Below are 15,603 nucleotides of genomic sequence, written 5' to 3' on the forward strand. Positions count from 1 at the left end.
TCTAGGACAGGCATTGCAAACATATGAGGAGTTGGGGAAAAACTGCAGAAGAGTGATGGGTGTCCTGCATTTGTAAAACTGGGGGTTCTTCAAGTCACCATATTGTGCCCTGACCCCCACACTCATCTTTTAAACATCAGTATATCCCTAGTGACTGCTATGTGGCCGTGAATCATGGAATACTATAATCATCAAAGGATAAAAAATGATGGAGCAATGGAGAAACGTATGATGAGTATAAGTAGACGAATATATTTCCACTGATGGATGACTGCTGTGTAAATGGAGTACAAGATATCATTTAGGAAATATTCAACACTCAGAAAAGGAGGTGGGATAGAAACCTGGTGAGAGCAAAGGATAGCAAATAAGCAAAGGGTAACATACTGCATTCTTCACTGGGCCTCATGTAATAGGGGGAAAATCTACAGAAAGCTTTTCACACACTGAGTTGATGCATTAGAGAGGATTTGTGGGAAACATTGACAATAATCGCACATGATAAGAAGGTACAGATGGATTGTCTGCTCCATTGGATGAAATCATGTTTCCATTCATGACCTGAAATATATATATGCTCATGCATTCTGTGGTACAAAAAGAAGGTAAGATTAATTTCTTCTGCTTCAAAATGGTCACTTTTAGGGGACAATTGGGTGGCTCAGAGGATTGAGAGCCAGGCTTAGAGACAAGAGGTCCTGGGTTCAAATATAGTCTCAAACACTTCCTAGCTATGTGACCCTGGGCAAGTCACTTAATTCTCATTGCCTAGACCTTACTGCTCTTATTCCTTGGAACCAATATGTAACATTGATTCTAAGATGGAAGGTAAGGGTTTAAAAATAAATAAACAAATTTAAAAAATTAAAAAAATCCCAACCGGGCACTATTGCTCTTATCTTTCAATAGCATTCAAATTCAAAGAAGTAGAAAAAATATTTCTGTATAATGTGGTAAAAGCTGACTTGGTATATAAACTTTATATTCATCATACCACTATGCTCAGAAGCTGGACCCAGTGACAACCATGCGTCACCCAACTTGTGGTTTAAAGGGAGAATAAATGTCAAGATGAACTCATCCTCAGTCCCGCAGCTCACTACTTTATTAATTTTTCCTTTAATCCATTAGTTTTAGACAGAACATTTAGTTCAGAATTATTTAGTTTAGAATAATTTAGGTCCCTTATAGGAACTAGTTCTATACGGAATAAATAGAATATTTGTAGAATATTCTGAACTCTTCTGCCTTGGAACCAATAAGACAGAAGGTAAGGGTTTATTTATTATTTTTTTTAACAATAAGTTTTATTTATGCCTTCTTTATATAACCATAGTTTTCCCACAATTTCCCCTCTCTCTTACATCTCAGAAAGTCATTCCTTAAAATATTTTTAAAACAAAAAAAATGAGAGAAAAAAGGAAGAAAAATAAAATTATTCAGTATGCTGACAAAATCTGAAAATATGTGTGAAGTTCAACACTTTTGAACCTCTAGCCTCTGCAAAGAAGTAGGGTGGGAGGATCTTCCATAGCTCTAGAGTCATGTTTATTCTTTATAATTTTATAACTCACTTTTGATTTTAGTTTTGGTAGCTTTTTAACATGAACTTTGTTGTAATCATTGTGCATATTGTGTTCTTAACTCTGCCTTACTTCACTCTGCATTAGCTCATGTTGATTTTTTAATACTTTTTTTGGGAAAATTTTATTTAATTGGATGATTTAGAATTTTTTTTCATGGTTTCATGATTCATGTTCTTTCCCTCCCTTCTCCCCACCCCTCCCATATCTGATGTGCAATTCCATTGGGTTTTACATGTGTCATTGATCAAGACCTACTTCCATATTATTAATATTTGCACTAGGGTGATCATCTAGAGTCTACATCCCCAATCATATCCTAAAGGTTTATTTTTTAAAAAAAAGAAGTTAGATTATCTGGGTTCTAATTTTTGTTCTATCTGCTGCAGAACTTTAGACAAGTTATTTAATGACTTCAGGTCTAAATTTCTTTATTTGTAATAAAAAGTCCTTTTAGCTGGATGTGCTGTTTTATAAATGACTAACGTGCTGTTAAACAGTTCTTACCAAGAAGAGGTGTTCTAGTTATGGTGCCCTTGTAAGCAGGGATCAAAATGGCCAGTAGGCAATCTTGGAAAGGTAGAAACTCAGCTGAAGCCTATAGCAGAAGTCCAGTAGATGGCAGAGTTAAGTACAGCTCAATGGAGGGAGGGCCAGCAAGGACACCACTGTCCATGTGGGTGGGTGGCTATGCCACATCTTTTCTCTATATATTTGACCCCTGCATGGAGTCTCTGAAAGTTCAACCTTTTTACTGATATATTCTTTTAGAGAGTAGACCTAAAGTTTATGCTACTTGGCCTATACACTATTTTATTAAATGTCTTAAAAAATTAATTGTACCTTCTGATTGACTAGCAAAAATAAACACACAAAAGGCCTTATGAACTATGTTTTAAGTGGATCTAGCCATACATATATTACCCTGAATCTGCGGAAGCTTTTGTGAGAGGAGGAGAGCCGAGTGCAATAGAGTGCCTTTGTTTAGACAATAATAATAACTCACATTTTAAAAGTACCTTAAGATTTGCAAAGTGCTTGCTGGGTCTGTACCCCAAAGACATAATGGACAAAAAGACTTGTACAAAAAATATTCATAGCTGCGCTCTTTGTAGTGGCCAAAAATTGGAAAATGAGGGGATGCCCATCAATTGGGGAATGGCTGAGCAAATTGTGGTATATGTTGGTGATGGAATACTATTGTGCAAAAAGGAATAATAAAGTGGAGGAATTCCATGGAGACTGGAACGACCTCCAGGAAGTGATGCAGAGTGAAAGGAGCAGAACCAGGAGAATATTGTACACAGAGACTAATACACTGTGGTATAATCGAACGTAATGGACTTCTCCATTAGTGGCAGTGTAATGTCCCTGAACAATCTGCAGGGATCTAGGAGAAAAAACACTATCCATAAGCAGAGGACAAACTGAGGGAGTAGAAACACCGAGGAAAAGCAACTGCCTGACTACAGCGGTTGAGGGGACATGACAGAGGAGAGACTCTAAACGAACAATCTAATGCAAATATTAACAACATGGCAATGGGTTCGAATCAAGAACACATGTGATACCCAGTGGAATCACACGTCGGCTACGGGGGGTGAGAGGGAGGAAAAGAAAATGATCTTTGTCTTTAATGAATAATGCATGGAAATGATCAAATAAAATACTATAAAATTAAAAAAAAAAAGATTTGCAAAGTGCTTTTTGTACACCAAATCTCTGTATCATAAATATTATCATTCACATTTTAAAGAAGATGAAACTAAAGTTAAGAAAAGTGTCTTTGTGATTGCTACAGGTGTGTGAAGTAAGATTTGATTCTAGGTCTCTTGAGACCAAGTCAAATTTTATCATCAACCGATCACTAAGTATTTATTAAGCACCTACTATGTGCCAGCAACTGTGTTAGATATTGTGAGGCAATTACAAGGAATAAAACAATCTCTACTTACAAGAAGCCTACAGTTCTAATGGAGGAAATGGGCACATATATAAATATATACACCACACATATAAGGAGCATAAATACATATAAATAAGAAGAGTTAAATATTAAGTACATCAGGAGGGAAGGTGCTGAGATGTGGGGGGAATCAGGAAAGGATTCACATAGACCCTGGTGCTTTAAGTGCATCATAAAGGAAAAGAGGGTCTCTATAAGGGAGAGTTGAGGAGCCAATGCATTCTAAGCAAGTGGGATTACCAGTATAAAAGCAATGAATTGGAGGATGGAGTATCACATATAAGGAACAGAGAGAAGCACAGTTTGGGCTATATCACAGAGTACAGGAGGAAGAACAATATCAATGATGCTGGAAAAATAGTTGGGACTAGTCTCTGTGGGGCTTTAAAAGCTAAGCAGAGGGGTTTATATTTTATCCTAGAGGTAATAAGAATCCTCTGGAGCAGATTGAAGAAAGAGTGACATGGCTATATTTACACTTAAGGAAAATTCGCCAGCAATGTATAGGATGGATTGGAGAAGTCAGACCCCTTGGAATAGGGAAACTCATTTTAAACCATTATAATAATCTAAGTTAAAGGGGTTGAAACTTTTATTAATTAAGGCTGTAGCTGTAAGAGTAGAGAAAAGAAGTCAGATTCAGGCAATGTTGGGATGGTAGACTTGGTAAGAATTAACAACTAACTGGACATGGGACATGAGGGAGAGTAAAGAATCCAGGATAAGACTATAGTTACAAACTAGAGAGACTGCAAAGATGGTAATGCCTTTGATAGAAACAAGGCTCTAATTTAAAGTGCTGGGAAAAACAGGTTTTTAAAAAAGTTAAATGAAATAAGATTACTTAACTTGGATAAGAGGAAACTGAAAAGAAAATCACATGTGATTATTATACATATATCTACATATAGATAATATGTACTTCCCTATTTCCACTGGGGACAAGTGTAAACCTTAAAATTTCTTAGACTTATAAATGTTGGAAATTTCACCATTGGGAAATTTCATACTTGAAAAATTTCCTACTGATAGTCTATTGGAATGTGAACCCCCTTGGCATGGGAGGGTCCTTCTCCTCCCTACTTAAGATTACTTTAGGACAGAAACCTTTTGCTGAACAATGGAAATGGCTTTGACCTATGCTTAAGCATAGAACAGGAAGTTCTTTGAGTCATGATTGATTTTAGAATTGATACAATAGAGATACTTGGAATGACAGAACCAGGTCTTGGAACTTACAATCTCCACCCTACTCAGTCCTAACAGGATTTAGGAAGGGCTGCAGCATAGATCAAGATTTAATTATTTGAGAATATGACCTTCAACAGACATGTGCAAAGCCACAGACCTCTGGGTGGTCCTGGGTTAAGCTAGAGCCACCATTGGCACAGGGAAGACATGGACAGTGATTGGTAGATGTGAGAACTGAGGGGAGGGAACTGAGATGGTTTGCTTAAAGATAGCGGGGTCTGAGGACTGAGGGGTGGTTCGAGAGGTTTTGCTCTGAGAAGTGGTGCTCTGAGAAGCTTGCTCTAAAGGAGGCTGGAGGTGGAGGCTCCTGAGACTGTTTCTCCATTTTGGTCATGTGAGTGATAGGGACTGATCTCTTTTCTTTGCCTCAGCTATCTAAGGGCTTGGGCCTTTTGGTCCAGCCTAAACAGAGGGGGTATTTAAGCCCTATTCCCTTCTCTCTCTCTCTCTCTCTCTCTCTCTCTCTCTCTCTCTCTCTCTCTCTCTCTCTCTCTCTCTCTCTCTCTCTCTCTCTCCCTCTGTCTCTCTCTCTCTCTCTCTTTCTCTCTCTCTCTCTCTAATACTTTTCTTCTTCCTGTTTGTAATTAAAAACTCCATAAAAGGTTGACTGCTGACTTGAGTTGTCATTTAGGAATTACATAGCTGAATTCCTTGGTGACCTTAAAATTAATATATATCAGTCTTTTAAAGTGATTTCCTTGTCACATAAGAAAGAAGGAATATACCAACCACAGGGTAGCTAGGAGGATATATAGATCCCATAGCACATGGAGAAGATTTTGTGGGAAGATTTGGCCTATTATTTTGGTTAAAATATAGGAGAAGTAATAAAAGAAAGTAAATAGATAATGGAGACTTGAATACTTCTGACCTTAACTCCAGTAGCTTTCAGCCAGGGAAGATAAGAGCAGATTCTTTGGAAACAGGGTCAATTGGTTAGGGTGACCCCCAAAATCGAGACACATGGTTTCACAATGGAATTCTTTTTGCAAAGCCTTATTTTAAAAGTATGCTTAGGACTTCCAGTCAAGATGGTGGCTTAGAGAAAGCTAAAGTTCAGATCTCCGGAAACCCTTCCATACTGATCTCAAGCTATATGCTCCTAGGGCACCTCAGAGGGAGAGCAGTGGGAACCTCAGAGCCTCAGGGCCTCAGAGCAGAGGGAACCTCAGAGCCTCAGGGCCAGCTATCCTGAAGGCCGCTTCCTGAAAACAACCTGACTCAGATGAGGGGGCACCCAACACAGACAGCAGGGAAATAGAGAGAGACGGGGGGAGTCTGTAACCCCCTGGCTGGATCCTTCCATCCGAGTCTCACGGAAGGTCCCTGCCTCAGGGCATACTCAGTTCAACCCAGGGAAAGCTAATCCTATCAGGAGCCCGCGGAGCTCCGGGAAGCCATGACCCCTCCCCCCTCAGAGTGCTGGGTCTTCTGGCCGGCAAAGGCATTAAAACACCTCGCAGAGAGTGTGGAGCCAGGCTCAGAGCGTGGAAGTAAGGCAACGGAGAAGCATCAGGAGGGAACTGAGGAGGGAAGTAACAGGGAAACACCAGCAATTTCTGGCTTCCCCGGGAAGATAGAACAACAACTGCATAGAATGGACAATTTGCCTAGGTCTAAAACCTCTGAACACCAGACAGAGATAAGAAAAGCTAGTCCTCCCCACTCAGATAGAGATGGCAAACTCCACAGAAGCACAAAAGCCTCAAAATTCCAAGAAAAACAAGAAGAAGGGGGTGACTTTGGACACATTTTATGGTGCAAAAATACAAAATACAGAGGAGATAGAAGAGGAAACACAAGCAAATGCTCCAAAACCTTCCAAAGGAAATGGAAACTCTCCACAAACCCATGAAGAATCTGAATCAGAAAGGATCGAAAAGATGGAAGCCCTCTGGGAGGAAAAGTGGGAAATAATGCAAAAGAAATTCATGCATCTACAAAACCAGTTTGACCAAAGTGAAAAGTAAAACCAGGCTTTAAAGGTCAGAATTAGGCAACTCGAAGACAATGAGAAAGAATTAATAAAACAAAGCAAAAAGACCAAGAAATTAGAAGAGAACATAAAATATCTCACTGACAAGGTCATAGACTTGGAAAATAGAGGGAGAAGAGATAATTTAAGAATAATTGGACTACCAGAAAAGCCAGAAATAAACAGCAAACTCGACATCTTAATACAAGATATAATCAAAGAAAATTGCGCAGAGATTCTAGAACAAGGGGGCAATACAGCCACTGACAGAGCTCACAGAACACCCTCTACACTAAATCCCCAAAAGACAACTCCCAGGAATGTAATTGCCAAATTCCAAGGCTTTCAAGCAAAAGAAAAAATCTTACAAGAAGCCAGAAAAAGACAATTTAGATATAAAGGAATGCCAATCAGGGTCACACAAGACCTTGCAAGTTCTACTCTGAATGATCATAAGGCATGGAACATGATTTTCAGAAAGGCAAGAGAGCTGGGCCTTCAACCAAGAATCAGCTATCCAGCAAAACTGACTATATACTTCCAAGGGAAAGTATGGGCATTCAACAAAATAGAAGATTTCCAAGTTTTTGCAAAGAAAAGACCAGAGCTCTGTGGAAAGTTTGATATCGAAAAACAAAGAGCATGGAATACCTGAAAAGGTAAATATGAAGGAAAGGGAAAAGGAGAAAAATGTTATCTTTTTCTTTTACTCAAACTCTCTTCTATAAGGACTACATTTATATCAATCTATGTATATTAACATGTGGGGAAAATGTAATGTGTAAATAGGGGGAAAATAAAGACCAAATAGAATAATCTTTCTCACACAAAGATTCACATGGGAAGGGGAGGGGAAGAAAACTCCTATAAGAAGGAGAGGAAGAGAGTTTTTACTTAAACCTTACTCTCAGGGAAATCAACTCTGAGAGGGAAGAACATCCAGATCCATTGGGATCTTGAATTCTATCTTTCCCAACAAGGGTAGGGAGAAGGGAAAACCAAGGGGGGGAGGGGGGAGGGAACACAAAAAAGGGAGGGAAGAAGAGGGGGCAGGGGGAGGGAACAAAAAGGGAGGGACTAGAAAGGGAAACATATCAAGGGAGGGGACAAGGGGGACTGATTTAAAGTAAATCACTGGACTAAAAGGTAGAGCTGAAGAAGAAAGGTTAGAATTAGGGAAGGATATCAAAATGCCAGGGAGTCCACAAGTGACAGTCATAACTTTGAACGTGAATGGGATGAACTCAACCATAAAATGCAGACTAATAGCAGAATGGATTAGAATCCAAAACCCTACCATATGTTGTCTTCAACAAACACACATGAGGCGGGTAGACACCCACAAGGTCAGAATTAAAGGATGGAGTAAGACCTTCTGGGCCTCAACTGACAGAAAGAAGGCAGGAGTGGCAATCATGATATCTGATAAAGCCAAAGCAAAAATAGACCTGATCAAAAGGGATAGAGAAGGTAATTATATTTTGTTAAAAGGGACTTTAGATAATGAGGAAATATCACTAATCAACATGTATGCACCAAATAATATAGCACCCAAATTTCTAATGGAGAAACTAGGAGAATTGAAGGAAGAAATAGATAGTAAAACCATACTAGTGGGAGACTTGAACCAACCATTATCAAATTTAGATAAATCAAATCAAAAAATAAATAAGAAAGATGTAAAAGAAGTGAATGAAATCTTAGAAAAATTAGAATTAGTAGACATATGGAGAAAAATAAATAGGGATAAAAAGGAATACACCTTCTTCTTAGCACCACATGGCACATTCACAAAGATTGACCATACAGATCAGGTCACAGAAACATGGCACACAAATGCAGAAAAGCAGAAATAATAAATGCAGCCTTTTCAGATCATAAGGCAATAAAAATAATGATCAGTAATGGTACATGGAAAACCAAATCAAAAACTAATTGGAAATTAAACAATATGATACTCCAAAATCGTTTAGTTAGAGAAGAAATCATAGAAACAATAATTTCATCGAGGAAAATGACAATGGTGAGACATCCTTTCAAACCTTTTGGGATGCAGCCAAAGCGGTAATCAGAGGTAAAATCATATCCCTGAGTGCATATATTAACAAACAAGGGAGAGCAGAGATCAATCAATTGGAAATGCAAATAAAAAAACTCAAAAGTGATCAAATTAAAAACCCCCAGCAGAAAACCAAACTAGAAATCCTAAAAATTAAGGGAGAAATTAATAAAATCGAAAGTGATAGAACTATTGGTTTAATAAATAAGACAAGAAGCTGGTACTTTGAAAAAACAAACAAAATAGACAAAGTACTAGTCAATCTAATTAAAAAAAGGAAAGAAGAAAAGCAAATTAACAGCATCAAAGATGAAAAGGGGGACATCACCTCCGATGAAGAGGAAATTAAGGCAATCATTAAAAATTACTTTGCCCAATTATATGGCAATAAATACATGAATTTAGGTGATATGGATGAATATATACAAAACTATAAACTGGCTAGACTAACAGAAGAAGAAATAAAATTCTTAAATAATCCCATATTAGAAAATTAAATCCAACAAGCCATCAAAGAACTTCCTAAGAAAAAATCCCCAGGGCCTGATGGATTCACCAGTGAATTCTATCAAACATTCAGAGAACAGTTAATCCCAATACTATACAAACTATTTGACATAATAAGCAAAGAGGGAGTTCTACCAAACTCCTTTTATGACACAAACATGGTACTGATTCCAAAACCAGCAGGTCAAAAACAGAGAAAGAAAACTATAGACCAATCTCCCTAATGAATATAGATGCAAAAATCTTAAATAGGATACTAGCAAAAAGACTCCAGCAAGTGATCAGAAGGGTCAACCACCATGATCAAGTAGGATTTATACCAGGGATGCAGGGCTGGTTCAATATTAGGAAAACCATCCACATAATTGACCACATCAACAAGCAAACCAACAAGAACCACATGATTATCTCAATAGATGCAGAAAAAGCCTTTGATAAAATACAACACCCATTCCTATTAAAAACACTAGAAAGCATAGGAATAGAAGGGTCGTTCCTAAAAATAATAAACAGTATATATCTAAAACCATCAGCTAATATCATCTGCAATGGGGATAAACTAGATCCATTCCCATTAAGATCAGGAGTGAAACAAGGATGCCCATTATCACCTCTACTATTTGACATTGTACTAGAAACACTAGCAGTAGCAATTGGAGAAGAAAAAGAAATTGAAGGCATCAAAATAGGCAAGGAGGAGACTAAGTTATCACTCTTTGCAGATGGCATGATGGTCTACTTAAAGAATCCTAGAGACTCAACCAAAAAGCTAATTGAAATAATCAACAACTTTAGCAAAGTTGCAGGATACAAAATAAACCCACATAAGTCATCAGCATTTTTATATATCTCCAACACAGCTCAGCAGCAAAAACTAGAAAGAGAAATCCCAAAGAAAATGATCTTTGTCTTTAATGAACAATACTTGGAAATGATCAAATAAAATATTATAAAATTTTAAAAAAATTTTTAAAAAGTATGCTTAATTTTAAAAAAAATTGATACTACCTCCTAATATCTGGGATGCATTGTCAATATGTATACATATAGTAACAGAAGCTGTAGAAATTGACTAGAATGGATGATGATTCAATTCAATTCAATTCAATTCAATTTAGTTCCCTTCTAAAAAATCTACAATATTGCTTGGGGCAAAGCTCTTTGGGGGGAAAAAATAGTCCCTGGTCTCAAGGTATTTACATTATCATATAAAAGTAAATAATGGACAAAAATCCACAGTTTTGGCTTTTGATAACAAGTATGCTTAGTTACCATTTCCCAACCCTTTCCTCTCTCCTTCAGTATTTCTTCTCTACATCATGCTTTTCCATTTTTCAGTTACTTTCAAGAACACTATTTAATGGTTCCCTGATTTCTTTCTGATATCACCTCTCAGTTACTTTCTTACTCCAGTTTCACTGTGTATTACTATGTCTTTCTACAAATAAATTATGCCTATTGTTCTTTTAGCATCTTAGGGATATGAATAATAAAAGTTTCTCTCCACATGCTAGGTATCTTTGGAGGAATCTATGACCAATTAAGTCAAGACTGCTGCTTGGAGGAGAATATGGAAGTCTGATTTTCACTGACATTTGCTTATGGCTTATTTGGCAAAGCACATTTATAAAGAGCTTTAAAGTTGTAGTTAAAATACACACACACACACACACACACAAAACCCCTGTGAGCTAGATAGTATAGTATTAGGACCTTTTTTGCAGATGAGAAAACTGAGACTCTAAGAAATGAAGTGATTCGCCCCTGGCCACATATGTAGTAAATGACAGGTGGCCAACCTAAGCCTTTTCTGATGACAAGTCCAGAACTCAATCTGCTCTACCATACTGCCTTTAAACAATGGCGGTGTCAACATGGAATCTCTAGATTCCACATTGACAGCAGAAAGTCAGTTAATTGGCCTTAATGCAAAGGGAGTAAAGAGGAGAGGTAAAAATATATCCAGTAGGGTCAGTACTATTGATATGGAACAGAAATAATAGGGTAGGTGGCAGCTACCCTATTCAGAGCCCATGGGACATGGAGAAGTCTTTGTGGGAGATTCGGCATCAAGCCAAGTCATTATGCATTAATAAGTGAGTACCATATGCCAGTCACTGCAATAAGCACTATGGATACAAAGAAAGGCAGAGACAGTCCTTGCTCTTGAGTTCATAGGGAAGACAACACAAACATAGAGCAAGATTCAGAATAAATTGGAGATGTTAGAGGGAAGGCACAGACATTGAGGGGGACAAGAAGATGCTTCCCCTCGTAGAAGGTTAAATTTTAGCTGAGACCTGTGAGATTTAAAATGGTTGAGGTCTTAAACTGTAGTGATTAAAATAGTGGAAGATATAAATTGTGATAGATATAAGAGAGGGTGAGTAAATTTGGCCACAGAAATATGTTTCACTACAGTGTCTTGGGTTTTAAAATCAAATATAAGGTAGTCACCAGGGAAATATTCCCAATTATTCAAATACACAAGTCAATTGGGTTTTATAGAGATTTTAATTAACAATACAATGAGTAATCAAAGAAAGAGACAGAGAGAATAAGAAAGGAATAAGTATGAAGGGCCTCAAGCCAATATGGCCTAGACCTGAGTCTTAAAAGAGAAATCAGTCAGTTTTTTATAACTCACCATAAGATCTGTCTAAGTAAGGATTTCTAATGACACCAGGCCAGCAGCATCTCAGCTGCTTTCACCAGCTCCCTCCTCCATCTAAATGTTTCAGAATCAGTCTCCTCAGAATGAGTCTCTCCAATCTGAATGTTTCAGAATGACTTCCCAGCTCTTCCCTGAGCTCTTATTTTTAAGGGCAAAATCTTCTCTGTCACCTCCCCTGAGTCCTTACATCTACCAATCACTGTAGATGTTTCTAAAGGACCGCCCATTTTGAATTCACAGCTGAGTAGTTTTTAATCTCTTTACTTAGTCAAGAAAAAAATGCTGCTGTGTTGACAAATTTCATTAGAAAAAACCTCTGAATAAGTTATCACCCTTTTAGATTTAAGTAGTTTACAAGTTAGCCCACCTTTATAGGTACTTAGTATCCCATTGTATCAATTCTAAAACAGTCATGACTCAAAGAACTTCCTGTCCCTTCCATAAGCATGGATCAAAGCACTTTCATTGTTCTCAAGGAGCTCTCTGTCCTAAAGCAGTCCTAAGTAGGGTGGAGTAGGGATATTCCCAAGGCAAGGAGCCCTCACATTCAAGTAGAATTCTCACTATCTGCTAGGGAATTTTTTTAAGTAGAAGATTCCCCAATGGGGGAAACCCCTAACATTCATAAGTCTGAGAAATTTTGAGGTTTACAGACCTGAAGGAAGCCAGAGAAACCAAGAGGCAGAAATGTGGAGGGTAAGGATGCCAGGCATAAGGGGTGCCAGGGAAAATGCACAGAATTGGAGATGGAGGAATAATAAGACCCCAGTGCCACTGGATCACAGAGCATATGAAAGGGAATAATGTGTAAGGTATAAGCAGACTAGGAAGGACCTGTGACTCCTGGTGCAAGAACTTCTTCCATTTATGACATTGACAGTCAGAATTAAGTGACTTGGCCATGGGCACTTAACCAGCATTAGAGGAAGGATCTGAATACAAATCTTCCAGACTCCAAGTCTAATAGTAACTTCAATCACTATATATGTTGGACAGTTTTTATTTTTTATCTAGAGTGGTGATTTCATCAGTTTGCAGAACTTTCTCTTCCATGCCACTTGGCAACTTATCAGTAACTTGTACTCTTAGAGAGTGCCTTGGATAGCACCCATAGTCCAATAGCAAGAATGTACCAGAGGCAGTACTTGAATCCAAGTCTTCTTGACTGTTGGGTATCTAGGTGGTTCAATAGTGTTGAGCTTAGAGTCAAGAAGTCTCATCTTCCTGAATTCAAAACCAACCTCAAACACTTACTAACTGTGTGACCTTGAACTAGTCACTTAACTTTGCCTCAGTTCCTCATCTGTAAAATGGGCTAGAGAAAGAAATAGCAAACCTCTCCAGTATCTTCCCCAAGAAAACCACAAATGGAGTCACATAGAGTTGGACATGACTGAAAAACAACTGAACTAAACTCCTTTAGTGCAAGACATGCTCTCTATCTGCTACATAATATACTCAAGTAATGACTGGGAACAAAACAATCAGGAGTTTGTATTTTCCTGAATTGTGCCTAGGAAATCTGTCTAGTGCTAGGATCTTCTCAGACTGATGTGATTCATAGACTAATTTTTTAGTTTGTTTGTATTCAAGCCTAAGATCTTCCAAAGCCACTGGGATTGTTATTACCTAAAGTTTTTGATGTATCTCTAAGTTCTGTCATTATAAAAGAGTTTATCCCACCTGTGCAAGTTTTGAGAAATTAACATTTTAGCCAGTGTTTTTTTTTTAACTCTTACCTTCCATCTTAGAATTAATACTGTATATTGGTTCCAAGGCAGAAGAGTGCTAAGGGCTAGGCAATGGGGGTTAAGTGACTTAAGTGCCCAGGGTCACACAGGTAGGAAGTATCTGAGGCCAGATTTGAACCTAGGATAGCCAGTCTGTTCTTTAATCCCATTTCAACTGATGATTACATAGGAAACTCTTTCACTAGAGGAGTCAACATTGATGACATCTGGTTACACAGTATATCTTTTTGGAGATAAGGAGGGAGCAAAAGAATGTAGGAAAGAAAAAAATATTAATGGGTAGGAAGATGTACAAATAGCATTATCGGCTAACCCTGAAGCAGAAGCATGTCCCCGAAGGCCTTAGAAATGATGTTCCCACAAGGGAAGTTCCAGAAGCTTATTTTCTAGATGGTATATTTTTAGGCAAACAGATTTCCTACCACAGCTACAGGGAAAAACATTCACTCACATTCTCCTGCCAGCTTAGAAAAATGTGCAGAGGAAGTTAATGAAGTTATTTATTGTTCAGATAAAACACAAATCCTCTAAACCTCTCTAAGTTGTCTTATACACAAAATATCGGGTTTTTTTAGCTCACTGATAAGAGAACTTTCAGGAGCTACCGCACAATTCTTTTGCCAGACAAAACATCCTATAAAAAACAGAGGCAATGTATCCCTGCTGGTTTTGCAACTCTGTTTTATAAGGATGAGTAAATCATTGGTAGTATCAGTATGGATCTCTGCTGTGTATATCTTAACCATACAAAACTGCCAAGGGAGTTTTAGTACTATTTGTGTCACAAAAGATCAAAACCTTTTGCCTTCATCTATAGCCCTCAACTTGGAAGGATTCAGGACAGACAATTTATAAGAACTTATCGGAACTCATTACTCTGTCTTTTACTTAGTTTAGCCAATATATAGCAGTTAGAAAACCTACAAGGTTCTTGCCAGCAGAAGCAGATACGTACCTGAGGGCATCTTCTTAGGTTAAAATTTCCCTCTGTTCCACTGCTTTGAACTTTCTATAAATCAAAATGGTTAGCATATTACAGATGGTACCCATGGCAACAACAATGGTAATAATGATGATAATGATGATGATGATGATAGCAGCTAGCCTTTACATAGCACCTACTATGTACCACATACTGTGCTAAGCACTTTACATATATTATCTCACTTGATCCTCACAATAACCTTGGGAAGTAGGTGCTATCATTATTATTATCCTCATTTTACATGTGGGGATACTGAGGCACATATGTATTGACTGACTTTCCCCAAGTCACATAGCTAGTACGTGTGTAAGGCTAGGTTTAAATTAAAATCCTTCCAACTCCAGGTCTGGTGCTCTATGCTCTGCCACATAACAGCCTTAATCAAGTAGCATTTATGAAGCTCCTAATTTGTTCTAGGCACAGGGCTAATGAGGGAGGATACAAGGAAAGGCAAAAAGTAGTCCTTACTGTCAAGAAACAGTCTAATGGGGGAGATAACATGAAAACAATGATGAACAAGCAAGAGAAATATATGGGTGCATAAGAATATATGATGAATATTTGTATATGTGTATCTCCATACACATATGAAATTGGGATAATCTCACAGGAAGGGATTAAGAGGACTAGAAAAGACTTTCTGCAGAAGATGGGAGATTAGTTGAGACTTGAAAGAAGACAAGAAAACTAGGAGGTGAGCTAGGGAAGAGAGAATTTCAGGCATGGAAGACAATGAAAACCATCAGAGTTTAAGGATGGAGTATCATGTTCAAGAAACAAGCAAAGAGGTCAGTGTCACTGAATCACAGAGTATGTAGATGGAAATCAAGTTGTAAGAAGAATGGAAAGGCA

The 15,603-nt window shown here is 37.9% G+C and overlaps 1 protein-coding gene across 5 annotated transcripts in view; it reads right to left on the reverse strand.

Annotated features, from left to right (window-relative positions):
• Window positions 1-15,603, reverse strand: part of RIN2 (Ras and Rab interactor 2) — a 268,598-nt gene that overhangs the window by 226,182 nt on the left and 26,813 nt on the right. The window contains exon 3 of one of the 5 annotated variants that reach the window (XM_056813848.1): window positions 14,722-14,775. The exons of the other annotated variants lie outside the window; for them this stretch is intronic. The gene's annotated coding sequence lies outside the window, so the exon portion shown is untranslated. The remainder of the gene's footprint in view (window positions 1-14,721; window positions 14,776-15,603) is intronic. 5 annotated transcript variants of the gene reach the window in all.

The sequence above is a fragment of the Monodelphis domestica genome, chromosome 1 (assembly GCF_027887165.1).
Source record: "Monodelphis domestica isolate mMonDom1 chromosome 1, mMonDom1.pri, whole genome shotgun sequence".
NCBI lineage: Eukaryota > Metazoa > Chordata > Mammalia > Didelphimorphia > Didelphidae > Monodelphis > Monodelphis domestica.